General features: G+C 35.6%; 1 pseudogene across 1 annotated transcript in view; it reads left to right on the forward strand.

Moving 5' to 3' along the window:
- LOC143227940 (muscarinic acetylcholine receptor DM1 pseudogene) overlaps positions 1 to 25,551 on the forward strand; it is a 38,207-nt pseudogene that overhangs the window by 1,017 nt on the left and 11,639 nt on the right. The window lies entirely within an intron of this gene.

Raw genomic sequence — 25,551 nt, forward strand, 5'->3', positions numbered from 1 at the left:
TGATATATTGAATTTGTAAAACAAGACCTGTTTAGCTAAACGTGTTTACTTGCCATTTATAACTTGAATCAGTAGGGAAGTGTGAAACTTAACTTTCATTTTTCTTTGTTCTTTTATTTTTGTGCAAAGTCATATAATGCGCTATCTGTGTTTCTCCTCGGGTTTCAGTACTCTCCGTAACTTTAACCCACTGAAGAGCACCTACTATAAGTTTCATTAACATTTTTGCTTAAAATGTTTCTAAAATGTTTGTTTTATATAACGTTGATTGTTTTCCAATTTGTTCATTTGATTTATTGTTCAGCCCAAAACTTCACAATGGGCTATCTGTATTCAGTCTACCTCAAGGAATCTAACCTAGATTTTAACACTGTTAGTTCTGAAACTTACAGGCTGACAGACCAGGACACTTTCTGGTTCGTTTAAATTCTGAATTATGACGTAATATGACTGAGTAGTTGTTACTGTTTATACATAAATATATATATATACGTATGGCCAAATCTAAGATTTCTTACAAATATCAAAAGCGCTTTAAACCAAATATTTTAAGATCTGTTTATGAAATAGAAACAAAAATACCTATAACTGAGAGAAAAGAACGTCAGATAACCAAGATAAATGTACTAATTGAATAATATGATCCTCTTGAGAAACAGAAATATGGAGAACAAACGATCTCAAACTTCTTCAATGATCGTGCAGCAGATGTACATTCTAAACCATCGAGCTCCATCTAGAAAACTAGTCCTTTAACGAGCATTCAGAGCAAATTGGGTCTAAGCACAACAAATTGACTTTGGACCAACCACCTTGATCTAGGTACAATGTTCTATAGTAGATCACTGACTTTCATCCAAATAATATAGCAAAAGCAATAATATTAAAGATAAAATATTCTAAAGTGAACCTCCTAACCTTGATCTAGGTGTAATATTCTATAGAAAACTAGCAATTTTAATTTACACAAAGTGTTTTTCAAACAAATATAGAAAACTAACCACCATAAAGTAAAGTTTATATTCCTGAAGAATATATTCACAGAGAAATGTGATGAACTTGGAAACAGAGTTGATTAAACATTCAGAACTACGGATTATATGGTGATGTAAAAAAATGAAATTAGTACCAGCAGCTGCATAGTTGATAGAAAGAACTTCTAAGTCCACAAGTAACTACTGGAATAAAAATTTACAGAAAAAATTAACATGCTAACAAAAGTTAGAATATAACAAAAAGACTAGATGCGCAATGGTTGATATAACAAGAAGACTAGGTGCACTATGGTGAATATAATGAGGAAACTAAGTGCATTATGGTGAATATAACGAGGAGACTAGGTGCACTATGGCGAATATAACGAGGAGACTAGGTGCACTATGGTGAATATAACGAGGAGACTAGGTGCACTATGGTGAATATAACGAGAAGACTAGGTGCACTATGGTGAATATAATGAGGAAACTAGGTGCACTATGGTGAATATAACGAGGAGATTAGGTGCACTATGGCGAATATAACAAGGAGACTAGGTGCACTATGGTGAATATAACGAGGAGATTAGGTGCACTATGGCGAATATAACGAGGAGACTAGGTGCACTATGCTTGATATAGCAAGAAGACTATATATACTATTGTCAATATAACAAGTATGCTAGGTGCACTATGGTTGATATAACAAGGAAACTAGGTGCACTATGTTATTAGGCGTTCACCATTCTACTGACCTACCACAAAGTAACCAGACTAACCTGATATTAGACACGAGAAGAGTTTCTACACAAAAGCATTGCAAGTTTAGTGTATTGTTGACTGACCACAAGGCAATCACGTTAACGAAATATTAGATAAAGATATCTGTGTTTTTTTTTTAAAAACATGCTTTTAACACTTGCACATTAAGTAGAAGTCATTGATAATACTAGATTAATACTAAAGTAATAGGTAAGATATGAAAAGTTTTTACACACGGATATCAGATTTTTCTAGATAAAGTTTTAGAATACAAAGTTGGAAATCATGGACTGTGGTGTTTCGTCGTATTATGGATCTCTTAGTTATGTCAAGAACAGATGTTTAGCTGGATAACGTATCTCTATGTATGAAGGGGGAGCACCAGTTGTTCCTCAGTTAGACACATGAAATTTTCCTATAGCATTTGAAAACATATGACTTGTGGTTTATCATTTTATTTTTCGCCTTGTAATGTTTGAAGGACGAATAAAAAATTCCAGGTGTTATAGTAACTGTATCGATACAACTACATATATATTTGATTCAGCTATTTTACAAAGATTAAACTTTGGCAGCTAGTTAACTTAAATCTTGTTAAGCATATTTTTTCCACTGTAAAATTAGCACCATTAATAAGTTCATTAAAAATCAAAAACTATTTTGATATTCTTCACCTATTTTTTTAGAATGTGTAAGTTAATGACAGACACATGCATTAATACCAATGTGCATCAGAAATTAACTAACATGTTACCAGTCAACCAATTAAAAACAGAGCAGAAATAATTAAGTCGTTGGGTAAAACTGTTTACTGCTGAGCAAATAAATAGATATGTTTATATCGACACAACTACAATATAGCTGAATTATTTTTCTTCATAAATTGCAAGCAGACTGACGCAATAATTAGTTACATTGTAAACGAAAGTTTCATTAGTTGTATTCTTAATGTAAATTCAATAAAGATGTTAGAAATGCTAAAGAACGGTTTATTTACATCTTAAAATATAAGTATAGGTACTAAACTAGAAAGCCCAAGATGTACAAGTGAATGTAATATGTTTCCACATTCACCTCATTTGATAAGGTTTTCAGAATACGGTATATTTTAAGAGAGAATAATTTTCAAGGTAGAGCAGACGGGGCATAAACTGCAATATATAAACATATTATATTAAAACGGTTTTGAAGCCTCACAAAGCCATTACAGTCCATGTCGCCACGCTCAGTAGCATACTTTCTATTACATTAGGTACCGTCATAAGACTATCACATCGAAAACTTGTCCCTTCTTCTTTCAAGCTCTCCATAAGCAGTTTTGTTTACTTGGATGACTATTCCACAGCACCTATTTCAAAGGAAAATTCATTAAGTGTTGAGTCAGTCGACTTGATCAAAATTCATTGAGTGTTTCGTCAGTCGACTTGACCAGGCTGAGATCGTTTTGACGATATAGTATTCTGATTACTAAGTTACATTAGTGACCTTTGCGCCTGTTTCATCCATATTTGTAGATTTTCAGGGATCAAAATATGTCGCGCTGTTCTATCAATGATTAGGGCACGAATCTTTACAGATCCCTTTCTGATTCTCTTGGTGCCTTAAGTTGATTCATATTATTTTATTTTCCAACACCATTGATTATAAGTGATACCACATGGAAGAACATATTTTTATGATTTGACTCTATTAACATTTTGCGTCGGAAAGAACTATCATATTGCAAGAAGCGATCAATACTTGGTAGCAGTAGTTTTGATACTTTCTGTTCCACTGTGATTTTATATCGTTGCGGTTTTCACGTGACTATCTGACTTACCTATATATATAATTTGTGAAATAAAGTGAAATTGAACCGTGATTTTTCAAGACTGAAAATAATACACATAAAATTTATTGGATTATTAAAGAACTAGATATCCAAATTAAGTTTCAAAACGTCTTAAGTAAAATTAATGGTCAAGAAGTCATTGTTCGCATGGCTTGAATGTGTGTGTTTTCTTTCAACAGTGGTTCTTAACCTGGGTTCAATCGATCCCCAGGGGTTCGGTGAGTCAGTCTCAGGGGTTCGGCGGAGGTCAAGACACACACACTGTGTGTGTGTCCGTTCTATTCACCCCACTTGTATGATTCGTGATGCCATGCTCCACTTGCCCATCATTGGCTGCGACTGATCACATCACATCATTTGGCCTTAATATCTGTGCTGCAGGGAACTTCGTGCGCTTAGCAGTCGACTTGTGATTGTAGTAATCGTGCGTCATTTGTAATTTTTTTCCAAATCTTTCAATCCCTTCACACTAATTATGTCGAGCAAAACAGAAAGTGGTCGGAAGAATACGTACAGTATGGATTCAAGTGTATAACGGAACATGATGGGAGTCAGCGTTCTCAATGCATTATTTGCAATGCCAAGTTGAGCAATTCTAGTCTAGCACCGGTAAAACTAAGAGAACACTCCCTGAAGCTGCATGGAGATGGGAAATACAAGAACACAACGCTTGCTTAATTCAAGGTAAAGAGAGCCAGGTTCGATGAAAAGGCTACTTTGTATGTTCTCGGCTTTGTATCCATCGATAAACCGATCCTCACAGCATCGTACGAAGTTGCGTACTTCATCGCAAAGCAGGGCAAACCACACACCATTGGTGAAGCACTCGTAAAAACAGCTGCGTTGGAGATGACGAATATCATGCTGGTTAAAGCTGCTGAAAATAAGTTATCCCAAATTCCTCTTTCAAATGACACCATCAGTAGCAGAATAGACGACATGAGCGACGACATCTTGGCTCAAGTAGTTGCAAAATTCACCCTTCAACTTGACGAGACCACCGACGTTTCCAATCTAAGCCAGCTTGTTGTATTCGTGCGCTATGTGAAGAACGACGAGATAAAAAGATTTTTTATTTTCTAAGTCTCTTACAACAACAACTAAGGCAGCCGACGTGAAGAAACTTGTGGATGACTTCTTCAGAGACAACGATCTTTCGTGGGATATGGTTTCGGACGGAGCTCCAGTCTTGCTGGGACGAAACTCTGGTTTTGGTGCGCTGGTGAAAGCCGATGCACAACACATCATTGTAACGCACTGTGTTCTGCACAGGCATGCGTTGGTAACAAAAACCTTGCTTTCAAAACTGGCAGAAGTATTAAAAATTGTAGTTGAATGTGTGAACTTTGCGCGAAATAGTGCCCTGAAGCACCGCATCTTCAAAGAGCTGTGTAATGAAATGGGCTCTGAATTTGAGGTACTTCTGTACCCTTCTAACGTTCGGTGGTTATCCCGGGGAAGGGTGCTGAATCGTGTTTTTGTCATGTGTGTGGAATGAGCCCTGTTTTTGCGAGAGCACCAACATTGTCATGCAGATTGCTTCGAAAAATCTGAGTTCATTCTCATTTTGACGTACATGGCCGATATCTTCAATGCTCTCAATCATCTCAATCAACAGATGCAGGGCGGTGGAGTCAACATCATCGAAGCGGAACAAAACCTGAAGGCTTTTCAAAAAAGCTACGTTATGGAAACGATGATCAGAGAATGATAACTTCGCAAACTTTCCCCTGCTGGACGATTTTGTAAGTAAGATCGAAGATGTGTCTGAAATCGGAGACATTTCTGTACCCCGGGAACTGAAGCAAGTGATTGCCATGCACTTAGATGAGCTAGCAAAGTCTCTCGACGGATACTTCCCCACCAGTGAGTCATATCCAGCATGGGTGAGACAGCCGTTCACGTTTAGTGTTGCGACAGCAGATATCAATGTTGAACACCTCAACGAAATCATTGAACTTCAGCAGAACCAGGTTCGACAGCAACTTTTCAGAACACCAACGCTCTCAACGTTTAGGTGTCACCAAATCTTAGCATACCCTCTTATTGCTAAGAAAGCCCTTGAGATACTCATACTGTTTGTTACAACGTATCTTTGCGAGCAATCCTTTACGAGGATGGTAGACATAAAAACAAAGAAGAGAAACAGACTTTGTTGCGAAAATGATATGAGAGTGGCACTTGCCAAGGTGAAGCTGCGCATTTTTGAACTTGTCTCTGAAAGGGAACAGCAAAAGTCACATTGATTTGCAGTAAATATTCATTGAGTTACGATTTTGTTTTTGTGTGAAATTCATGTTTTGTTGGTTTTGTTCTTTGAACACAGTGATATTGTGTGCAACTGATGCATGGTTCATTTTGTGCACTAATAAAATATATACTTATGTTTTGAATTTGAAAAAATCATATTTTATTTTTCCAATTACGAAGTGTTCAGTGAATGCAAGTACGAAACTTCGGGGGTTCAGTACCTCGACAAGGTCAAGAACCACTGTCTTACAACAAAGCCACATCGGGCTAACTGCTGAGTCCACCGAGAGGAATTGAATATCTGATTTTAGCGTTGTAAATCCATAGATTTACTGCTCTACCAGCGGGAGACGAGCGTTAGAATCTTATTTTATTTTATCATCTATTCTATCGTCTGTTTGCAAACAATACATTTCTAATATTTCATTCATTACATGCTCCTTCTTTAGAAAATAGAGATAAGAGAAATAGGTTTTTTAAACAAGTAATTATCCTAGTTTGACAGTGAAAAGGTAGGTAAATTTATATTAAGGTTTTCTAAAGACAATTTTTGCATATGTTATATTTTTGTTCCTATTTCACACTTTTATGCACTTCGAAAAGCGTATTTTTGTTTTCATTTAGTCATGATTCTTTTCAAAAATTACAAATATCGATATGAATTCATGTAAACAAATTACATTGGAATTCAGTTCGTATAATTTGATGGTCAAATAACGGAAACAAACATCTTTAAGTTAGTAAAACATCATATCCCGAAGTCACTCGACATCCTGTTGACCGGAAGGGTCAAGGCGGTGAGGATTTGTGACCCGCTGGACGCATCCTTCGGAATGCCCACCGGCCAACCTAAGTAACCCAATTCCGTCGAGTTTATTCTATTGGTTACGAAATCTTAAAAATCATGTAGTTAACCTAAAATTAAAAGTCAAAACTACTATTCTATATTTGCCATGAGAGATCTGCTTGTTAAAGAATGCATAAAAAGGAATTAAAATCATTTATACAATTGTTCATTTATCACGAATAAAGATTTTTTTTAGATTAAGTCAATGTATTGACCTATAGTCGTAAAACTACAATGTTAAAAGTAACAGTTAGGACTAAATTATATATAAAGAAATTTTAAAATCTTGTTTTCAAGCTCCCCCGCTAGTACAGCGGTATGTCTCCGGATTTATAACGCAAAAATCAGGGTTTCAGTGCCACTCGGTGGGCTCAGCAGATAGCACGATGTAGCTTTACTATAAGAAAAACACACTTATTTCTAGTTTACGTCAAAGGCTTTTAGGTAATTGTTTTTACAGTTTCTGTAATATCGAGTAAAACAACCAAGACTCAATTTTCCGCTTTTTTTTTTTTTGAGAAATCGTAAGATTTAAATTCATGGCTTTAAACTAGTTTCTATATATGGTTTGATTTTCCTTTAACAGCCAAATAATGGATGAAGATTTTCTATTTCTATCAGTTTTGCTTTTGTATCTCACAAACAAATATGCACAAACATGGGATATTACAAAATGTAACTTGATGACCAGGTTCATATATGATAAAATTAAGCCTATTAATTTCATAACATTTTTACTGGTTCCAAGAGGAACTTCGGTATAAGCCAGTGTGTATTTAATTAATTGAAAACAACAACAACAAATTTCTAGATCTTATACTTTAATTATTTTCTTGTAACATAGGTTACTAAAGTTAAAATAACCCTTGCAAACTTAATATTGCGACCATTTTGAAATTTGCTAAATTTAATACTGTAATTATGGAATAATCAATTACAGATTTAAATAGCATAGCAGTGCTCAATGCAGAGGATACGGAATCTGTTCTCTTTCGTATTTTTTACTGAGTTTCGCGCTATCTGTATTGGTTGTCCCTTGAAATGATAAACTGATGGTTAAATAGTTAATCTACGTCACCACTTTCCACCAACTTATGGGCTATTCTTTAACAACAAATAGTAGGTTTGACCGTACCATTATAACGCTTCATTGATTGTAAGGGCAAGCATATTTGGCAAGAGGTTTCGACTACACAACCCATAGATCACGATTTGAGGGCCCAGCATGGCGAGGTGGTTAAGGCGCTTGATGCGTAATCCGAGGGTCGCGGGTTCGAATCCCTGTCACACCAAACAAGCTCGTTCTTTCAGCTGTGGGAGCGTTATAAAGTTACGGTCAATCCCACTATTCGCTGGTAAAAGAGTAGTCAAAGAGCTGGCGGTGGATGGTGATGACTAGTTGCCTTCTCTCTAGTCTTACACTGCTAAATTAGAAACGGCTAGCGCAGGTAGCCCTCGTGTAGCTTTGCGCGAAATTAAAAAAAAACCAAAAAAACAAGCGATTTGAGAGCTATAATTGCCAAGTCATACGAAACCTTGTGTGCATAAGAAGGGCAGCCTACATCACAATTACGAAGAATATATACTACAATTGCACTCTAAATAGTTTAAATCTTCCTCTGTGCTAAGATTTATTTGGTTATGTGATTGCGTGAAATCAGCATTATTCAGAGGGTTCCTCCAAAGTAAATACGGCTGCGTCACTAACCTTTAATAATTAAGCTGTGTGACTCTACCTATACTAAGATGTTCCACTGTGTTTAATGATTCACTTTGGTCCTCTAAAACGTCAGCAGCAGAAGCGACATTTTCATGACCTTCTTAATGCGTTTCTTTTCAGAATACTAAATGAGATTCAGATCGTTAAATAGGTTGTTCTCGTAAGAGCCCCTGTACCCAGGGCTTCGTTTCACGAAAGATCTTACGACCTGTAGCGTCATCGTTCATGAAGATGAGAGACCGTGTGTATGTCTTAAAAAAAAAAGATAATTTATGCTAACTTTGAACTTTCGTGCCTTCACTCATGTGAACAAGTCATCAACACTGTCGTCTCTACAGAAGCAAGCAATGGCTCGGAACGTGAATATATGTTTCTCATTCTGTTGTTGATGGTCTTCAGCCTCATCGACTGAAATACATGAGAGAAACGATCCTCGTGAACTGTGCTGTATTAAAGTTTGTAATTTTCTTGTGCTTACAAAGACACTTAGGCGTAACGTAACTATTGTTACCCTTTCTGCAAGATGTTCCATCCACAAGAAGAACTTTATGAGCCCTTTCTTTTCAACAGCATTTTTCTATTCTGAAAAACAAAATTGGAAAATGCGATTTCTTATATGGTACTAAGGTCTTAGTACATATTTAATAAAGCATACATAGAATCGAAACTATTACTTTATACTGTTATGTAGTGTAAAATCTTTCTTATAAGAACAACGAATCTTCTGCACACCATAAGCTATAATCAGTAAACAGGTCCATTTCTTCCTTAATTAAACTTTCGATGGATTATGGTAGCTATGATAGCAGGGCTTTATCAAACTGATTTTGAAACTAGAATAAATCTTTATTTCCTCTTATTGCTGAGCTATTACAGAGAGATAAAAAACGAATTAATCAGATATACCACTTCTACTCAGAGCTTTTAGCAAATTAGAAATAATTGTTATAAGTTAGGCTTGAAGTTTGTCATCAACAAACTATAGGTAATATGTGGAAACCAACTGCTAATTAAGGTTCTTTGTTAAACGAAATTAAACAAAAGAATTCTCTTTGGGTACATCTGCTCTTGTTTTTCTTCTATTCCATGTCACGGTATTTATCTCTGCTTTAATTATCTTAATATAATCAGATTCAACACAGACTTTGATTAATTAATTTTACTGCCTTATAAAAATCATGAAACTCAATACAAAGGTTCTTTTACTTAATGAAGTAACTCGTACGGCATAACCTTTCCTAAATCCAATGTACGTTACGTTTTGTTTTTTACTACGTTGAACTTCGCGCAAAGCTATTCGGAGACTGTCTGCACTAGCCATCCTAATTTATAAGTGATAGATTGATGAAAATGGCTAGTCGACGTCATCCACCGCCAACTCTTGAACTACTATCTCCCAACAAATAATAGGTTTGGCCGTCACATTATAACGACCCCACGGCTAAAAGAGCAAGCAGGTTTGGTGATGGTATAAAAAAATGAGTTTTACCCACATATTTATTTTGCAAATCAAGTGCACTAACCATCAGGTCATTCGTATTAAGAAATAGAACTAATGCATTTACTAACTTAATTATGATTATGGAAACGTGTGTAAAAGTAGAAGAACCTACTATCCTACCTACTTTATGTTTAATTCACGTAGAAATGTGTTCTGAAAAGGTTGCCTCATTTACAGCTACTTTCGTAGCGGATTATAATTTTATGACAGTCTATGTAAGTTTATTTCTAAACATTCAACAGTTGTTTTAACGTGACTTGTAAATCAGGTTATTGGACATTGGAGAAGATTGGTTATCATCCACAGTAGTTGTTTGTCAGTCCATTCACAAGATGCTACATTTTTTTGCTTTACTTTATTCTTTTTCTATATCTTTTGAAGAAAGACAATTACGTTTTCTTTGGTTTCTCTTAAGTGTTATGTACAGAAATTCAACTGACAACAACTTAGGATTTTTTACCACATTAGAAAAAAGTTTAAATGCCCAAGTTTCCTAAAAAATGTTAAGTAGATTTCCTGCAACGATCTTATTTTCTTTCACATGTAATAACATGTGTTGCAATTACTGATTTAGATATCCAAAACCGAAGGAACCAATCAAGTTGGCGTATAGTATGGACAAGACACTTTATTTTTTAGTGACGTCACAGTGACTGACGTCTTTTCTTTCAAATCTTGCACAACTTAGAAGTCTTTCTTTTCTGTGTTCTTTTCATGGTGACGTATCTTACTTAAACTTAGGAAAGATTGTTTTGAATTTCGCGCAAAACTACTCGAGGGCTATCTGTGCTAGCCGTCCCTAATTTAGCAGTGTGAGACTAGAAGGAAGGCAGCTAATCATCACCACTCACCGCCAACTCTTGGGCTACTCTTTTACCAACGAATAGTGGGATTGACCGTCACATTATAATGCCACCACGGCTGAAAAGGCGAGCATGTTTGGGACGGGGATTCGAACCCGTGTCCCTCGGATTACGAATCGAACGCCTAAACACGCTTGGCCATACCGGGCCCTTAGAAAAGAAAGAGAACTTTTAAAAATTGTAAAAACAGATGATGTTCTTTTGATGATCTATTGACAATTTCACAGTCTTAATCTCCTACATTAATTCTTAATACTTTCAATACAACGTGAGAATCAATACATCATCAAAACATGTGCCTCTTAGTTCTTACTTTTAGAACAAAGACGCACATGTTTGAATGATCTGTTGCTTCTCACGTTATCTCAATCGTCTATATTTGTACTGATCTCCTTAATGTATTTATTAAGACTCATATATTCAATAAATTATCGGCCTTCAGAGTGGCCAGTACTTCCCAATTGATTCTTAACTTCACCTCTACAGTTTCAGACTTAATGCATGCTTTTACCGATACGTTCACCTTAATATTGGGTCACATATCTATGTAAACTGAAGAAAAAAATCAGGTTCCATTTGACTGCTTGTGGCAGCAAACAATATGCGCGAGTAACTTTAAATTCTATTATACGTAGATGATGCATTATATATATATAATGGCAACTTCAACTTCCAGACTAAAATAAAAGTTTCTTATATCTTAAAAACTTTTACAACGTGAAATATTATTAATAAAGTAATTTTCTTAATATCAAGATCAGTCAAACGAGCATCACTCAGATGGATTTACCATAGAAATTATTATAGAGAGTATTCGTCACGAGAACGAAGTCTATATTCTCATAACTCGACATAATCATTTGAAAGATATGTCTTTATACATGGGTGCTTATCCGTATTGAAGTATTTTCGAGAAGCAAAGATTAAAATGTAAAAAGAACGTAATTTCTCCTTTGATAAAGTGAAGTAAAAAATGTAGCATCTTGTGAATCGACTGACAAGGTTTCCTCATTCTTTGGTAATCGGTAAGTTAAATTCTTATAAAGTGATTTAAACTGTTGAGTACTGACCTGTCTTAATATCAGGATTTGGTTTCTGAGGAAAACGGATAATAATAGTATAGTTTTAAGCTTTATAACTGTTTTGCCTAATCATTATGTTACAGTTATGTTATGTTAAGCCACAATAAAATGAGGGAAAAGCGAAATAGACACAAATTCTAAGATATCTTTATTTTGGTTTCATGTGTCGATGAGATGGGAATTGTCAAACTTTCGATTTAGCCTCGGATGGACGTGACCTAATGGTCACTGTGCCGAACGGTGAACTCTAAGGCCTAGGATGTGTATTCTTTAATAATAAGCGCGATCTGTGAGCTGGGGCCGTGAGTGTGTTATAAACATGACAGTCCAACCTCACTATTCGGTTTGTGTAACCCAAGAGTTGGCGGTGGGTGCTTCTTTTTCCTTCTTCTATTAATTAAATTAGGAACGAGTGGTGTAGGTTTTGCGTGAGTATCCGAAACAAGCAGCACATCAGTTTCACTTCCTTTCAACTTATAGTATTTATTATCATTTATGGGGTAACTGATTATCAGTTCTGGTTACTATAATTGTATAAGTTTCTTAGTGTGAAAAGGAAAGTTAACTTGTAAAGTTTGGTATTATATGTTTATCAAATTTCTTTCACATTATGAGAAAATGCACATATTATATTTGTTCAGTTTGATTAAGCTAGCTTTTACGAAGTTTCTGAAAATGTCTAGGACAGTGTAATTGTCTATGTTACATAGCAATTGTCTATGTTCTATGAAGGTGGCTTTAGATAGTGAGGTCAATATTTGAAAATATATTTATGCGGACTGCTTCTGTTTTGTGTTTGTTAGTCACCGAAACTCTGTCAAGTTTGGTGATCCTAGATTTTACTCTATACTCCATTGAAATACAGATTGTGTTCCAGATTTGGAGAACAGAGTTTTATTCTAGTTGCTACATAAGAAAAAGAGACATATTTTGAGACTTTCGAAACGTCTTCACTCGGAAAGAAAACTGTTTTTGAGAAAGTCACAGCCCATTTAATAGCATTTAATTCTTTATGGATTTAACTATTTGTGCATTTACCAGAAGGACTTAGAGAACAATATGCTTACAAAACGGTGATATTGCTCTGATAATCGTAAACCAGGCTTAACAAATATTAGACAATCTTTAGTCTTCTTTTCCATGTTATTTAAGTCATAAATACAATACAGAATACTGCATACACTGTCATGTGTTGTTGAAATATTTGCCTCTGTTTGATCAGATCTGAGATGTGCTCGATTTATATTTGTCTCTATAATGTTACATCTCACTGATGTGTTTATTCTTTAATGTTGGGTTTTATATTCAACCTAGATTTTGCAATACACTCTTGTTTACTTTAAATATTTCTAATTACTTCATCAGGTTTTTGCCTTTGCTCAAGCTAAGTTTCTTTTATACTTTTTTTTCTGTTTCGTAGGTTTATAAGTCGGCTTTGTTTTAGAGCATAGCCGCATTGGGCTATTTGCTGTGTCACTTCGGGGAATCGAACCCAGAATTTTAGCATCGTAAGTTCGTAAGCTTACAGCTGTCCCATCAAAGGACACACTTAGGCCTTCCTTACAATTTTATTCGAGTTTTTCCTTTATTACATTTGTTTGTTTGTTTTGAATTTCCCGCAAAACTACACAAAGGCTATTTGCGCTAGCTCTCCCTAATTTAGCAGTGTGAGACTAGAGGAAATGTTGCTAATCATCACCATCTACCGCCAATTCTTAGGCTACTCTTTTACCAACGAATAGTGGGATTGATTGTAACATCATAACGCACCCACGGCTGAAATGGCAAGCATGTGTGGTGTGAGGAGGATTCGAACCCGCCATCCTCAGATTTCGAGTCTAGCATCCTAACCACTTGGCCCTGCCGGGCTGCCTTTATTATTAACTTCTTGTTCACGAAAAGGATTTATATAGAATGACGTCAAAAACAATTGCTAGTCGTTAGTTTATAAAAGTTGTATGGAACAATTACTTCTGGCAATGGTACAACGGTACGTCTGCACTTACAACACTAGAAATAGTGTTTCAATATCAGCGGTGGAGAGAATACTGATAGTCCATCTTGTAGCTTTGTGCTAAACTACAAACAAACAAATATTACAATTTTAGTCGCAGAATGTTTATCCTACTCTCTTATACTATTTTTAATATGAATCATTCTTATAGAAGAAGCGAAGATAGTCCTCGTGTAGCTTTGCGCGAAATTCAAAAACAATCTCGTAGAAGAATAGACAGCCAATAATTAATGTTCTCTTAACTGATTTTTCGAAACATTTTCATGCGAGTGGGGAATAATCATTGGGTTTTCCAGACTGTAAATTAATTAACGTTAACGTGCTTTTATTATTAAAATACGCTTAGCTCCACGAACAGCCTGAAGTTTCTGTGTATGTGTGTTTTCTTATAGCAAAGCCACATAAGGCTACATGCTGAGTCAACCGAGGGGAACCGAACCCTGAATTTAGCTTTGTAAATCCGTAGACTAGCGGGGGACTGAAGTTTCTGGAAAAAAGGTATTGAATAAAATAAAACTGATTTAATCAGGTTAATAAAGTTAAGAGGGAAATTTATTGTTATTAAGAATATTATTTCTCATTCACTAAATAGTTTGTTTTATTTATTCAAGTATTAATATTCGCTGAAAATATCTTCATTGATTTTATTTTTTTTAAATTATGCTAATTATCGAACTTTACAGTAGTAAAAAAAATGTTGTTGTAACATGTCTACAATATCTATTTTTCACTGCTGTAAACTGACAAGCATTCTAAAATAATATTATTTTGTTACGAGTTACAGCTTTTGCCGTAAGGTTTGTTTGTTTGTTTTGGAATTTCGCACAAAGCTACTCGAGGGCTATCTGTGCTAGCCGTCCCTAATTTAGCAGTGTAAGACTAGAGGGAAGGCAGCTAGTCATCACCACCCACCGCCAACTCTTGGGCTACTCTTATACCAACGAAAAGTGGGATTGACCGTCACATTATAACGCCCCCACGGCTGGGAGGGCGAGCATGTTTGGCGCGACCCTCAGATTACGAAGCGCACGCCTTAACGCGCTAGGCCATGCTAGGGCTTGAGCGCGTTAAGGCAAAATATTATTAAAAACATATACGTACGTGTTTTAAAAAATATTCGTCCTCACTGCAAAAGTTTTACTTTTAGTAAAATTATAGTTATAATCAGTGGGTAAACTCAAGACGAAACAGTTAATTCTAAAATATTGTTCTATTGTTATGACGTAATTATACCAATATTTGAACAATATAAACGGCTATCTATGAGATGTGCATACAACATAAGCGACTATTTTTACAAGGTACACGTTTTATAGTAAGAAAAACTGCTATTTAAACAGATGTTTCCCTCGCTGGTGCAACCAATCTCAATCACACAGGTGTTAACGACAAACTATGAAAACTGTGTTCGTAAACAACGATCCTGTACAACAATGCTGAACCTGTAAAGATAAGCTTTATTACAGTGTAAAGAAAATACGTTATACCATTAAAACGATTTCTTCTATCCTAAAAAATATTATTTTTGGATGTTTCGTACGATTCGAACTTCAGCCTACATCAAACATGAGCGTAGGCTTAAAGAACGAAACGTAATACACATTAAAGAAGTTTGTTTGGCCCGGCATGGCCAAGCGCGTTAAGGCGTTCGACTCGTAATCCGAGGATCGCGAGTTCGAATCCCCGTCACACCAAACATGCTCACCCTTTCAGCCGTGGGGGCGTTATAATGTAACGGTCAATCCCCCTGTTCGTTGGTAAAAGAGTAGCCCAAGAGTTGGCAGTGGGTGGTGATGACTTCCCTCTAGTCTTAAACTGCTACATTAGGGACAGCTGGCACAGAAAGCCCTCGAAGTAGCTTTGCGCGAAATTCAAAACAAACAAGTTTGTTTCTGAATATGTAGTATATCATTTGTCTTGCATATATCATTTTTTTCACAAAACAATCATGTGTTAACATCCTCACAGGAGTACCATTCACTTAAAAAATAAACCTTACTAGTAATTTGCTTTAAAACTGGTATTTATGATACAAGTATATTTAACTTACTTCAAATATTTAAAGAAAACGTGTCAATAAAGCGTTATTTCCATATAGAAATAATTCAGACCTACTGAACAAGCGAAGAGGTAAAAAATGTTTGCCGGCATAAAAATGTAATGTCGATAAAAATAAAAGAAAGTCTTTTTTTTTCATTCTCACATGTACAAATAAGAAAAACAATAAGTATAATTTGGCACGTTGTTACGCAAAACTGATTGTTTCAATTTATTTTTAAATTTTTGTTTAAAGTTAGCAACTTGCTTCTTTTTTTTTCGTCAAGTACAAATCCTTTCTTGTTTCTTTGTTTTGAATCTCGCGCAAAGCTACACGAGGGCTATCTGCGCTAGCCGTCCCTAATTTAGCAGTGTAAGACTAGAGGGAAGGCAGCTAGTCATCACCACCCACCGCCAACTCTTGGGCTAGACTTTTACTAACGTATAGTGGGATTGATCGTTACATTATAGCGTCCCCATGGCCGAAAGGGCGAGCATGTTTGGCGCGACGGGGATGCGAACCCGTGACCCTCGGATTACGAGTCGAGTGCCTTAACCACCTGGCCATGCCGGGCCTAAATCCTTTCTTATTCAGTTATTTAAACCACATGAGAATATTTACCTGTAGATCATTTTTTTGTTGTTATTGTTCCGTTGTGCTTTCTAACGCTTCACCAACTTTTTATGTTTAAGGTACTAGTACCTCCATACATAAATAGCATTTTAGGGAGTCTTCTTTGTCTCTCGTCATTAATCTCAACTGACGAGCTTTGGTACTTAACGAAAAACCCGTTTGGAAAGTGGAAGACCAAATTTAGATCTGAAACACATCTTTATTTTTGAATCCGCAATGAAGAGAAATGTCAGTATAAAAATATGTACAGATAACGTGATTTTAACCACACAAATTAAGCCATAATTCTTTCTAATTCTTCACCAATTTGAGACATTTAAACCATCATTTTACAGGCTCAGTTAACTTATTCATTTGTTCTTTTTGTGAAAAGCCACACGAGGGCTACTTACACAAAGGTCCCTAATTTATCAGTGTAAAACCAGAGGGAATGCAGCTAGTTTGCACCACCCACCACCAAATTAATTATTTTACCAACGAATAATGGGATTGACTGTAACATTATGATACTACATCAGCTTAAAGGGTGAGTGTGTTCAATATGACGTGAGTTATGTTAACTAGAAAACTGATAATAGTTACAAATTCAATGCGTGCTCAATGTCAAATTGATAGTCAAAGTGTCAACTAATTAGGCTTATTGGCAATTTCGTAATTTTAATAATTTCGACAGCAAAGATTTCTATAACATTATTCTAACTTTACCTTTTTGAAGGATTAAATTAAAGTAAAGATTTTTTTTAATTTTATTTTAAATGTTGCTTTATATGTTTATATTTTAAATGGAGTTATTCACTTCACTTGTAGATTTTCTATTAAATTGTAGTTTGTATTTGTTTGTTTGTTTTGAAATTTCGCACAAAGCTACTCGAGGGCTATCTGTGCTAGCCGTCCCTAATTTAGCAGTGTAAGACTAGAGGGAAGGCAGCTAGTCATCACCACCCACTGCCAACTCTTGGGCTACTCTTTTACCAACGAAAAGTGGGATTGACCGTCACTTATACGCCCCCACGGCTGGGAGGACGAGCATGTTTAGCGCGACGCGGGCGTGAACCCGCGACCCTCGGATTACGAGTCGCACGCATTACGCGCTTGTCCATGCCAGGCCTGTAGTTTGTAAAAAGCGTAGAAATATTTCAAGATATGCGTTTTAGACATAACTGTGTAATGTTGTAATCAACTTACTTTGTCGAAAGATAACTTATTTTATTACAGGTATATCAATAGATGGTGAACAAGTTAGTCCAGGCTGCGATTAGTGACACATGTGTACACGTTTACCACTCCACTTTAAATTGGATCCTTTAGAAAAAACCAACATCTCTCATTGTCAAAGTGTGGCATGCGACTACTTTTGGTTTGTTTCCAGTTGTGCTTCATTAAACTTGATTTGATACAATCTACACCTTGAATAACAGATATAACGACTGAATCGTATTTTATAATATTTTTTATGTTCTACAGTTCATTTGAAACTAACTATACAACAGTTTATGTATACAACAACTGAGGATGGGTAGATGCATTATTATTATTTAGTTACTTTAGTTTACTTGAAGGATGAGCAGTATAACAATTTCGTTTCTAAAAGCAATGCCCCTCGGTGGCACAGCGGTATGTCTGCGAACTCACAATGGTAGACCACGGGTTTCGATACCCGTGGTGGGCAAAGCACCGATACCTCATTGTGTGGTTTTGTACTTAACTTCAAACAAACAATTATTGCTATTATTGTTCTCTTGTCAGCCTAAAACAAAAATGGCTTGATATATTGTATCCTAACCTTTTGTGAAATACGAAATAAGGCACTTCAAACGTGCAGGATCATTTAAGAATCCATTTCTTTATTCTGTATTTTGCCAAAGTGAAAAACAATATAATTCTAGTGTAAACGACATATATACAAAATTGTTATTGTTACCCCTTCAAGTTAGGTTTTTCACATACATTTGGTGTTTCTTTAAAAAACTTAAGTACACGGTGAAATAGGAATAACTAGCCAATAACACCATGTAACACAAATTTTGTTCCTGCATAGTATGTGTTATTTCTTAATTGCTTATGTTGTAAAAGTATAGAAAAAGGCCATTATTCCCTTCAAACTTTGTTTTTGTGACCTGGATAATGAAATTTAGAAAGTACTCTACTTTCTATGTAAAAACGGGCAAATTTGCACATTTTCATTCACGTTATGTTTGAATAAAACAACATATGAATCAAGATTTGCATGTATTTATACTAAAGTTATACAAAAATGTTTAGAAGTGAGTAGTTTTCGAGATTTGCGACTGTAATGTAAATCACTTTCACGTATCAACCCAAAATATAGTTTCCCATTACGTTTTCGTTATACGTTTCTTGGTAGCCGCGTTAAAAGTCAGTATATCTTGGAGGAACTGATCACCTTGTTCCTCTGAGTATGCTCCCATGTTCTCCTTGAATTTATGAAGATGAACGTCAAGGATATGGACTTTCAGGGACATTCTCTAGTCCATTTTGCCATAGTTCTTCACCAGAGCCGCAACCAGTTCCACATAATTTTCAACCTTGTAATTGCCCATGAAACCCCGAACCACTGCGACAAAGCTGCCCCATGTTGTTTTTCCCTTCCTACTAAGCTTCTTGGGGAATTCTGTGCACTTCATGATCTTCTTTATTTATGGTCCAACGAAAACACCAGCTTTGACCTTTACCTCAGACATCTTAGGGAAAAAGTCTCGAAGATGCTTGAAGGTTGCAGACTCTTTATCAAGAGCTGTGACATATTGTTACATGAGACCCAATTTTATGTGCAATGGTGGGAACAACACCTTCTGGAGGTCCACTAATGGCTCACACACTTGACATCGTGCCTCCCCACAGAGTGTCCCGTTATGGCCAGTGCTTCCTGTTCAAGTGCGCTGTGGTGTCGCTGCTGTCCCAAAGGCAAAGATAACAAGGAAATTTGGTAAAGCCTCCTTGGAGACCCATCAGGAATGCCACCATTTTGAATTCTCTGATAACCTCTTGGCCATACTTATCATACTTCAAGGATTCTAGCAAGGTCTTGATTCTATTTTATTCCTCTTTGAGGTGCACCGAATGAGCCAAAGGAAGAGACGGATATTTATTCCTGTCATGAAGCAGCACAACTTTCAGGCTTCTGGATGAGCTATCAATGGCGAGGCGCTACTCGTTCGGGTTACAGGCAATTCCAATTGTCTTGCACAGACCGGATACATTGTGGCAAAACAGAGCTCATCTTGACGAGTGAAGAAGCTTGAAAAATGTCGGTGACGCTTTCTCTAACTTGCAACATTCTAGAAAATTCTTGAAAAATTTTGTAAGTTCTACAATATTCTAGAAAGTTCTTGAAAATTCTTGTAAGTTCGAGAAAATTCTCTATCAGCAATGAATCTATCTGGAATGTTCTGGAAAATGGGTAAATTTGAAATTTTCATTACCCAGGTCACAAAAGCAAAGTTTGAAGAGAAAAATAGGTCCTTTCCATTTACTTTAGGCATAAGCAGTTGGGAAATAACACTTTCTGTCCAGGAGCAAGAAAAAGTAAAAATGTTGTTACACAGTGTAAAAGACAGACATTGAATGACTGTAACAAGTCAATATTCAATTCTTTACACACTGTGCAATCGGTGTGTTTAGGGAGCAAACCCTTATGTTATGTATGAAGTGAAGGGGTATAAAAATCAGTACACATAATAAATAATTTTATTACACAAATTCATGAAATAATTACTTTAAAAGACGAAAAGGTTTATTTAACGAGATACTTTAGATGTATAAGTTTTACTTGAAAAGATTCTTTTTCCACCGATAAATGCTTATAAGCGCTTAGTAGGGGTTGTGTTTTAGCCTAAGCATATTTCAAATCTCGAACTCATACGATCAATTAGCCAATAGCTACAGTAAATCATCATGAACTGTATTAGTTAGCTGCTAGCTATGTTTATCATCATTACAATGTGTAAAGTTTAGCTACCATAACGATTAATCCTTTGCCATTAGTTGAGCATAAAAATAGCAAACAAGACAGATAAAAAATTTGGAATTAAAAAAAACCCTGCAAATAGGGATTGTAAAAAAAAATAAAGAAACAAAGCTTGACATAGTGTGAGCAGTAATTACTCAAGGTACATATCCCTGTTATGATTCCACCAAATGTAACTCTAAGTAACAGCATGGAGTCAAAACAGAGGTTTGTAATTTTAGTAATTATTGTCTACTTGCTTTTTTACAATCTCTATTGGCATATTCTTAAATTATCGATTTTGTTTTTTGTATATTTAGTTACTTTTGTCTCTCATTGTCAATCTCAACTGACGAATTATGGTATTTAACGAAAGGCCTCTTGGGCTGTGGTTTGTGTGAAAAAAAAGAGTAAGAATGCTTCACTTCAAGGTATTTAAGTCTTCGAATGCTCAGTTAAGTGTAACGTTTTGAACTATTCTGGTTATCGGATTATTATTAACAGAACCAAAATTGTGAATTAGATTGCGATACGTACATTAGTTTATTTAAGAATATTAAAATATTCTATGGACCAAAAGTAACAACAATAAGTCTGTTAATAAATAAGCAAAAATAATTAGACATCAATTGTAAATAGAATAAACATAGCCTGTTCTGCTTAACCTATATGTATGGAATAAATGTTTGTTCTGTTTGATCGAATGTGAATTAGTCATGATAAATTTAGTTATGAATTTTTCAAACTTTTATATTACAAATTAAACAAAAAACTGGTGCTAATATTCTACATGGACACTTATATAAACACTTAAATGCGTACAGATAGTTTTACTGTTTTCTTATGGATGTGGTTTGTGCACCTTATGGTCAAATTTCAAAGAGTTTTAATTCTCTATACGTTGTTCACGGAAGAGCAAACATTCTGTTGTACTAGCGAACCCATAGGCTTAAGGCCCACATTTGCAGGGCCTATATAATTTTCGAACTGCTATTTTGCCTTTTTTTAGTTTAATGACAATTGTCGCTTAAATGTAAATTTACACTATTTAACCAAGTTACGAATAGTAATTAGAATGCCTACTTATTTACGTTCTCAAATGTAAGTCAGTGCCAAATTTCGGGTCCGCTTTTGGGGATTTCCTGTAAAATACTCGATGCAAACTTTGGGACAAAAATTATTCATTTCGTACCAGTGGGACTAACTGTTTAGAAGTAACAACGGGACACACACACAGAATTTTATTATTAAACTCATCATATCGCAGATGAAAAACCTATTTTTCTTTTACATTGAAAAACTTACTGATGTTTTTTTTAATTACGCGAAGCTACAATGTATTTTACTTTTTGAAATACACGTGTTCTATCAAATATGTTTCTTCTTATTATAAATAAAATTTGTGACAGACCAAATGTCACAGTTTCGTAGTTTTTGATGATTATGTTCTCAGAACCATACTCAAACAGTAGCTAAAAAACAGTGACCAAAGCAAAAGTACGACAAGCAACTGCTTGGTTTGTTTGTTTTGAATTTCGCGCAAAGCTACTCGAGGGCTCTCTGCACTAGCCGTCCCTAATTTAGCAGTGTAAGACTAGAGGGAAAGCAGCTAGCCATCACCACCCACCGCTAACTTTTTGGCTACTCTTTCACCAACGAATAGTGGAATTGACCGTCACATTATAACGCCCCCACGGCTAAAAGGGCGAGCATGTTTGGTGCGACCGGGATTCGAACCCGCGACCCTTAGATGACGAGCCAAGTACCTTAACCACCTGGCCATGCCGGGCTCAATACAAGAAATAAACGACCTTATAACACCAAGATGTTTTTTATTTAAATAAACACTCAACGTTTTCCTCTGAAGCTTCTTCAGAAGCGTTCACAAAAACACGAACCGAAACTGCCAGTACAACGTTTAAAAAAACTTAAACTTTTGAAGCTGTAATTTCGGTTTTTTTTTAATCAACGTTTTCGAAAAAGCTGTAAACATTTTGGTGTTATAAAGTTATTTATTTCTAGTATTTATATTCTTATATGCATCAGTATGCTCCACAGAAAGTAAATAATGAATTTTCTGTTATTGGTACTGTGACGGATAGGATAGAACAAAAATAAATTGCATACATTTCTTTGTAATAATCAGCTGTTACTTTACGGACTAAAAATGCTAAGATCCGGGGATCGATTTTCAATGGTAGACAGAGTGAAAACAGTCTACTATGGAGCTTTACGTTAAAACAAGAAACACAACACGTCTTTACAACAAAAGTTAAAAATTATATATTTGAATAAAGACAGAACACTCTTATTACGTTAACCGCCGATTTACGTCACCAATTTTATCGAATTTCTTTTATTTTGTTTATTTTTTCAAACACTGGATTTTGTTTATGCTTAACAAAAATTATATATCAATTTACAAAGTTATTTTAATGTCATTACTGAGCTACACAAGCTGCTAACGCCGTCTATACATAAAACAATAAAACATAATATCTGAAAGATTGGTTCAACAGGGAAAAGCTGTATTCGTTTCTCGAACTTTCCATAAAAGACAGCAAATTAAATTGAAGAATAACAAACAAACAAAAAAGTAGAACGCGAAGTGAAAAGATCGCTAATGGAGATTACAAGCACCAGTCAGCGATCTCAGGGTCTTCGTTCTTAATGGATTCTAGCTAAGCCTAGTCAGCTGAGCTGCCATCAAGTATGAGAACGTGTCGTGTCTTCTGTCTCCTGTGCCTTCACTACGGAAATCCAAAAAGAAAGATTGCCCGCTGAAATATTCATGTACTAAAAGATATTTCAAGAACGAGTGTATGACATGCACTATATTTATACTCTCTACTCTTTTCATTTTGGACACGATCCCTTTCTCTATACAGTCGCTATACTCTTTCTGTATTAACATTCATAAAAGCTATGGCTAACCCAATTAGCACGAATACTGACAAGTACAATCTTTTGACTGAAATAAGAAAAAATTTTCACTAACTGGTGGGCTGTGTTAAGCATGTTCCTCTTTATAGGTACTACAGTCCTTGTTGTTTAGTTGGTCCCTATATGACATCTTAAAGTCACAGTGTAACAATAACATCTCTTTAAAAAACATAAAGGAGTCCTTGAATACCACCTTAACAGCCACATAAAAGTATCTTTCTCAGCTTGATTGTTCAGAGCTTCTAAATAGCATCAAACACTATTCTTCAAACATTTCATTTACCCAAATTTTTCATATCATGAAATCAAACTACTGAAAACTTTTGAAAAAATATTCATCTAATGTTTTCATTGCCAATATTTGTGTTTTTATATTGAATTGTATTTTTTGTGTGAAATATTTATACTTATAAAAACTTTGTTTGTCCACAAACTATTCCGGGGGTCTTTGGTTTATCAAACTTGGTAGGATAATCCACTGGTCACGCTACATGTCAAAAAGTGGTTATTACCAGGCCAAATCCACAGCAAAAACGTGATTGTTTAGCTAAAGACTCCACTGTCTTTGAACCAATTTTTATATGCCCTCTGGTGGCACAGCGATACGTCTGCGCAGTTACAACTCTAGAAACTGGGTTTCGATAGTTGTGGCGGGCAGTGCCCACACAGCCCATTCTGTAGCAATTTTTGTGCTTAAGTTCAAGCAAACTAATTTTCACTCTTAAATATTTTGGTTTTTTTATTTTTGTTATTTTTTTCTTGAAGAATTTTGAAAAACGGCAACCACATCACAAGTTTAGACCTTCAAGTGACAGAGCATTATTTGAAAAGCCTTTGCTATTCATACGGCCAGTCCTGCATTGTGTGTTCGAAGGGTTGAATTATCAAGATATCTCCGCATTTTGTACCACAAAGTAAGAATAACTTTTATTGTTATCTGTCAAGAAGCACTCAGAGTATGAACTTACACAAAGTCTGAAGAGAGAGATTAGTAAGTTTGACTTTTGATCATAGATAGAAGAGCTATTAGTAATGCCAGAATATCATACAAAAACAATTAAAACATGTTTAAAACCTGCATGTTTGTTTGTTTTTTGAATTTTGCGCAAAGCTACACGAGGGCTATTTGCGCTAGCCATCTCTACTTTAGCAGTGTAAGACTAGAGGGAAGGCAGCTAGTCATCACCACCCACCGCCAACTCTTGGGCTACTCTTTTAGCAATGAATAGTGGGATTAACCATCACATTATAACACAACCACAGCTGAAAGGGCGAGCATGTTCGGTGTGACGGGAATTCGAAGCCGCGACCCTCAGATTACGAGTCGAGCGCCTTATCCACGGGGCCACGCCAGGCCTAGGGTCAATGAACACGGAAATCACTACTAAGCAATTGAATACAAATTTTTTTATTCTATCATTACGCAACATAAATACTAAATTTAATGAATAATGGCTAAGAAAAGAATCACTTTGTATGATTGCTTAAGTTTATTGGAGCTGAGAGAGCGCTCGTAACACTTGCGTGTAAGCGCGAAACTTAGAGGACTGCGTGCAGCGTGTAGTTTAACGTCTCTATAGCGCTGCTCAATTATAGGTTCTTATTTCAATCAGTAGCGTGCAGTAACAAATAATATACTGAGCATGGCTCGACCCACAGAAAAAAATCCCACATTTCGGAAAGATATGCACACACAGAATGCCAGCCAACTTCTGAATTGTTAAGACTCTGGTCAATGGAAATCGTAAATAAACTTTGTATTATTTCATTCTTTTCATCTCGTTTGATTTTATTAATGTCGAAGAATGTCTTTAGTACTTATAGGGACAAAACAATTCAAATTACCTTAAAAATATGAGAAGTTAGTGGCTTGGTACTACTGACATTATGAACCATAAAAATGTGCAATATGACAAGATGAAATACGCGGAGTATGTTTCAAGTTAATTAAAACAATGGAAGTTAACAGCGATCGTATCTCTCAAAGAATCATTTGACTTAAACTTTATCTTAAAAATTTAAAATTATAACAAAGTTTCTCATAAACAACATTTACAGTTTTCTTTCCATCTACAGATAAATAAAGATTTTAAGGTGATCCCACCCTTGAACACCCTACATCTGAA

This window comes from Tachypleus tridentatus, chromosome 1 (assembly GCF_004210375.1).
Source record: "Tachypleus tridentatus isolate NWPU-2018 chromosome 1, ASM421037v1, whole genome shotgun sequence".
NCBI lineage: Eukaryota > Metazoa > Arthropoda > Merostomata > Xiphosura > Limulidae > Tachypleus > Tachypleus tridentatus.